Below are 5,974 nucleotides of genomic sequence, written 5' to 3'. Positions count from 1 at the left end.
CTGCCTCTGCCTCTGGAGTGCTGGGATTAAAGGCGTGCGCCACCACCATCCGGCTTATAAGTAGTACTCTTAACACATAAACCCATAGTACAGACTCCAAAGGGAGCTGCTGCTCTTCTTCAGTCTACCCCTCACAAAGAGTTTATGAGACTAGAAGCTGGGTGTTGGTGGCTCACGACTTTAATCCCAGCACTTGGGAGGCAGAGGCAGGCGGATCGCTGTGAGTTCAAGGCCAGCCTGGTCTTCAGAGTGAGTTCCAGGACAGCCTCCAAAACAATACAGAGAAACCCTGTCTCTAAAAACAAAAAGAAAAAAAGAAGAAAAAGAAAGAAAGAGACTAGAAAAGATTCCTTGCTAACTAACTTTCATCAGAAGTGAGCCCTGTTGAGATTTGCTGTCTGTAGTTCACCGTCCCTGCTAGTTCACAGTCACATCCTAAAACATGCATGGTCATCAACTAGGTCAGGCCAGCTGACCCACCTGGGGCAAATCATACAGGTGTCGCTATCCCTATGGGCTTTCACTTCTTTCTTCAAGATTTATTACAGTGTTCTGCCTATATACCAGAAGAGGGCACCAGATTGAATTGTGGTTGGCTGTGAACCAGCATGTGGTAGCTGGGAATTGAACTTAGGACCTCTGGAAGAGCAGTCAGTGCTCTTAACCTTTTGAGCCATCTCTCCAGCCCCTCCTCTTTCACTTCTTCATGCTGTTAACTCAGAGAAAGGTTCCTGCTATGCTTTGGGCCACAGTGGGCTCAAACTTCCAAATTTTCTCTGGTTTTAGTATTCTGTTGCTTGCTTCTTGGTGTCTAGAGCCTGGCTGATACAGATTTTGATATGGCAATGGATGTTTGGAGACTTAGCCTTTCCAGTCACTCTACATATAATAAGGTCTTTCCAATTGGGGTGGGCAGTCTGCTATCAGTAACTGAAGTAACCTTACCGTCTCAGCTAGGACTGACCTTGTTTGTTGTAACAATATTAGTGGCATATTTCTCAGGGTTTACTGAGACATGAAACGATTGCTTGGGCTAGGTTGGGTAGGGGGTACAGTTCAGTTACTAAACTGCTTGCCTAGTATGCATGAAGCCCTAGGTTCTATCCCCAACATGAACATGGTAGTTCCTACCAGTAATCCCAGCACTCAAGAAACAGAGGCTGGAAGATCAGAAGTTCAAGGTCTTCTTTGGGTACTTAGCTAGTGTGAGGCTAACCTGGGAAACACAAGTTCCAGCCTCAAATAAATAAGAAAAGGAAGGAAGGAAGGAAGGAAGGAAGGAAGGAAGGAAGGAAGGAAGGAAGGAAAAGAATCCTAGCACTTGGGGGTAGAAAGGCAAGTTGATCTCTGTGAGTTTGAGGCTGCTATGGTCTACATAGTGAATTCCGGATCAGGTAATGACTATAGTGAGACCCTGTCTCAAAATATGTGTGTGTGTGTGTGTGTGTGTGTGTGTGTGTGTGACTGCCACCAAACCTGACAGTCTGAGTTCAATCCCACAGACCCCCATTGGTAGAAGGAGACAACCAACTCCTGCAAGTTGTCCTCTGACCTCTGCAAGTTCACTGTGCTACTTTGTTTTGTTTTTGTTTTTGTTTCGAGACAGAGTTTCTCTGTATTGTTTTGGAGGCTGTCCTGGCAACCGTTCTGTAGACCCGGCTGGCCTCGAACTCACAGAGATTCACCTGCCTCTGCCTCCCAAGTGATGGGCTTAAAGGCGTGTGCCACCAGTGTGCCACCAATGCCCTGCCTATGCTACTTCTTTTGACCCCAGTAAATAAATAAATGTAACAAAAACTTAGACTAAAAAATGTCTTGGACTGAGAATGTAGCTCAATGGTAGAATGCTTGCCCAGCCTGTAGGAGATGCTGAGATTGGTCCCCAGAACCGTGGGGGAACAAAAAGACATTTTGTGCCTTTATTATAAGATATCTCTATTGAAAGGCATCCTCTGTGTTCTCATTATTCAAACAGGAGACTGAAGTCAGAGAGACCTTAGATAATTATTCTAGTGGGTCATAGCTCTCTTGCCTCACTCCAGAGGCATGCAGCAACCTGCTATGACTACATAGAGAAGACTTCAAAATTCTGCAAAAAAAAAGTAGTCTTCCTTTGTTTCCTTGGAAATAATTTTTCACTTGACATTCCTACTTCAGGGCTTACGGTATAGCTCAGAGGCAGAGCGCTTGTTCAATGTTAACAAGGCCATGGTCTAAGTCTCAGTACTTCAATATATTGAGATCACAAGAAAAGACCTTCATATGCAAAGTTTGTTTGTTTTGTTTTCTCTTACTGGGATTCCTTAAAACTGTCAATGACTGCCCTGTGGTTCAATGGGTAAAAGAGATTTCCCTGCAAGCTTGATGACCTGAATTCAGTCCCCAGAACCCACAGCAGAAGGAAAGAGCTGACTCCCAAAGTCTGTCCTCTGGACCCCACATTCACACTGGACACAAACACACATCTTATACACAATAATATTATAAAGCTGTCAAGATCATCAGAAGGAACCTAAAGACACATCACAACCATTTTTATGCCAACTTGACACAAGCTACAGTCATCAGAGAGGAGGAAACTTCAGTTGAGAAAATGCCTCTATAACATTGAGGTGTAGGCAAGCCTGTAAGGTATTTTATTAATTAGTGGGCCCATTGTGGGTCGGGCCAACCTGTGCTGGTGGTGCTGCTATGAGAAAGCAGGTTGAGCAAGCCAAGAGGAGCAAGTCAGTAAGCAACACTCCTCCATGGCCACTGCATCAACTCCAGGTTCCCAGTTCCTGCACCATCTGAGTTCCTGTCCTGATCTCCTTCGATGAACAGTGATGTGGAAGAATAAGCCAAATCAACCTTTTCCTCCCCAAGTTGCTTTGATCATGGTGTTTCGTCACAACAGTAGTAACCCTAACAAGTGTCTTTGATGGGATTTGGGGTTTTCAGGCAAATAATTTTATTGAATAAAGTTTTTTCGTTTTCTTTTTAGATGTATGTGGGGGTAGGGGGTGTCAATTAAAGGACAAAGGTCAATCAGTGCTCAGGCGTCTTCTGCAGTCTCTCTCCATCTTATTTTTCTGAAAGGCTGTCTCACCGAAGTTGGAGTTCACTGATGGATCAGACTGGAAGTCTCAGGGATCCTGCCAGTGCTGAGGTTACAAACATGCACTGGCCAGCTTCTCAAGGGTTAGTGGGGACCCAAATTCAGGTCCTCATGTTTGTTTGACCCAGCCATCTCCCGAATCCTCTGAACAAGTTCATGTTTCACGAAGGCATCCTCGATTCAGCTACACTGGAATGTGCAGACTCTCAGGAGCCTGTTCCTCAGGAGCCTGCTGCTGGCTGCCGAGCTCCGCTCCCTCGCTGCCTGGGAACCGCTTAGGTTCTCTGGTTTATGCTTCTCCCACCCATGCTTGTTTTTTGTTTAGTGGAAGCACAGGTCACTCACTTCCTTTTTTCCCCGGTATAAATATTTAAGGAAAATATATTTAATGCTATAATTTTCTCTGAGAACACTGCTTCAATGACAGTCCACAAATTTAAATAGTTGTGGTTTTTATCTTTATTCAGTTAAAAATATTTTTTATCTTCCTTGGCCCAGGTTTTTAAAGGTGTTGTTTTTGTTAGCTTCCAGTTATTTGTAAGGGAATTTTCAAATATTTTTCTGTTATCTAATTTAATTTTTTTCATGAATTCATTCTAGATTTATAAGCGTTTGCTTTATTGGTCAGAGTATAATATAATTTGGTAAATGTACAACACTGTCTTAGTGAGAATGTGTTATTACTGGATATGAGGTTGATTAATATTGACGACTTTTCCTGGGTTTGTTTGTTTGTTGTTTTTCTAGACAAGATATCTCGATGCATTCCTACTTGTCCAGTAACTCAATTTGTAGATCAGGCCAGCCTGGAACTCAGAGATCTACATGCCTCTGCCTCCCAAATGTTGAGATTGAAGGCATGTACCAGGCCAGGCTGTGGTGCCACACGTATGCCTTTAATCCTGGTACTCAGGAGGCAGAGGCAGGTGGATCTCTTTGAGTTCAAGGCCAGCCTGGTCTACAGAGCTAATTCCAGGACAGCTAGGGCTGATACACAGAGAAAACCCTGTCTTGAAAATAAAATAAAACAAAACAAAAACAAAAAACCACCATCTGGCCTGGTTTTGTTTTTTGTTTTTAAATATGGAACACTTCATGAATTTTTGTGTCATCCTTGCATAGGGGCCGGGCTAATCTTCTCTGTATTGTTCCAATTTTAATATATGTGCTGCCAAATCAAGCACAACTTTACCTGTTAGAAAATTATTTTGCGGGGCGGTGGTGGCGCACGCCTTTAATCCCAGCACTCAGGAGGCAGAGGCAGGCGGATCTCTGTGAGTTCGAGGCCAGCCTGGTCTACAAAGTGAGTTCAAGGACAGCCTCCAAAGCTACAGAGAAACCCTGTCTCGAAAAACCAAAAAAAAAAAATTATTCTGTTGGGGGCTGGAGAGGTGGCTCAGAGATTAAGAGCACTTACTGTTCTTCCAGAGGTCCTGAGTTCAATTCCCAGCAACCACATGGTGGCTCACAGCCATCTACAAGTCAATCTGGTGCCCTCTTCTGTCAGAACACTGTATAAGCAATAAATATATTTTTAAAAAATTATTCTGTCAATTATCTATAGCAGAGCTAAAATCACTAATATATATTTCTCATTTAAATTTTGTTGTTTTGCTAGGTGTGGGGGCACATTCCTTTAATCTCAGCAACTGGGAGGCAGAGGAAGGTCCATCTTTGAGTTCAAAGCCAGTCTGATGTATATAGTTTCAGACCAGCCAAAGATACCCAGTACCTGGTAAGATCCTGCCTAAAATAATAACAATAATAAAGCCTGGAGAAACAGCTCAACAGTTAAGAGCACTGCTGCTCTTGCAGTGGTACTGCCTTGTTTCCTAGCACCCACATGGTAGATCACAAACATCTTTCACTCTAGTTCCAGGGGATCTAAACCCCTCTTTTGATCTCTATGGGCACCAGGTACACACATGGTACACAGACACAAATGCAGGCAAGTACTCACACACATAAAAATAAATTAATAAATCGAAAAGCTAAAGCATAAGCTGAAACTTGACTTAAGAACTGAATGGCACATAGATATAAATCTGATTGTATGTCTCTTTGGGCTGGGAGTTCCCATGAAATAACAGGGTGGAGATAAAGAATAGGCAGTTGAACAGATACATCTGGTGTTCAAAGAAAGATGAGGACAAAGATATAAAACTGAGATATCAGCACACATGTGAAATTGCATACACAATTCCTTAGGAAAAGACCATACAGGCAGAACATCTGAGCTGGATAATTGGCACTTGGCATCCCATTGCAGATAACTAAAGAGATTTAAAAATCATGAAACATCTTGTAATGTTGGAGGAATTAGAAGCAAGACACGAGCTAGAACTGGGGCCCACAGTGAGCCATTTGGAAGCAAGTTTTTCCTGTATTCTATGCAGACCCTGTAGATATAAATGAGTCACTGCTTATAGAAATCTTCCTGGTCTGCAGGAATGAAGGCTAGAATACAAGTAGCTCTCCAAGGAGGGTGACCCACACTAGATTTTGCATAGGGGCATGAAGAACTGTATTCTGAGAGGGAGGGTATGCACCACAGTCCTTCAGGCCAAGCGGTGATGGAGGAAACCACAAACCTGTGTCCTATAATGCTTACTGCTTTGAGCACTTGGCAGATAATAACCAGAATACTTTGAAGAGGAAGTTAGTATCACTTCAAGCTTGATAACCTGAACTCAGGAAAAGAGACACACAGAAATGAGTCACAAGTCAGAATCATCCAGAAAAACAAGTGACAGGAGACTCCAGAAACTGAAATTACCAGACACAGACTTGGAAAAACAATGATTCTAGAAGTCAGGAATTATAATGAATTATAATACTACGTTTTGTTGGTGGTATATCTTTATTCCCAGCACTCAG

General features: G+C 42.9%; 1 non-coding gene across 1 annotated transcript; it reads right to left on the bottom strand.

Moving 5' to 3' along the window:
* Nucleotides 1-4,174: 4,174 nt before the first annotated feature.
* LOC121137720 lies at nucleotides 4,175-4,281 on the bottom strand. Its single transcript, XR_005875027.1, has one exon. It is a non-coding gene; the product is annotated as a U6 spliceosomal RNA (small nuclear RNA).
* Nucleotides 4,282-5,974: the final 1,693 nt, after the last annotated feature.

Source organism: Mesocricetus auratus, unplaced genomic scaffold, assembly GCF_017639785.1.
Source record: "Mesocricetus auratus isolate SY011 unplaced genomic scaffold, BCM_Maur_2.0 Super-Scaffold_100691, whole genome shotgun sequence".
Classification (NCBI taxonomy): domain Eukaryota; kingdom Metazoa; phylum Chordata; class Mammalia; order Rodentia; family Cricetidae; genus Mesocricetus; species Mesocricetus auratus.
The sequence above is the reverse complement of the archived record's forward strand: the minus strand, read 5'-3'. Positions and strand labels throughout refer to the sequence as shown.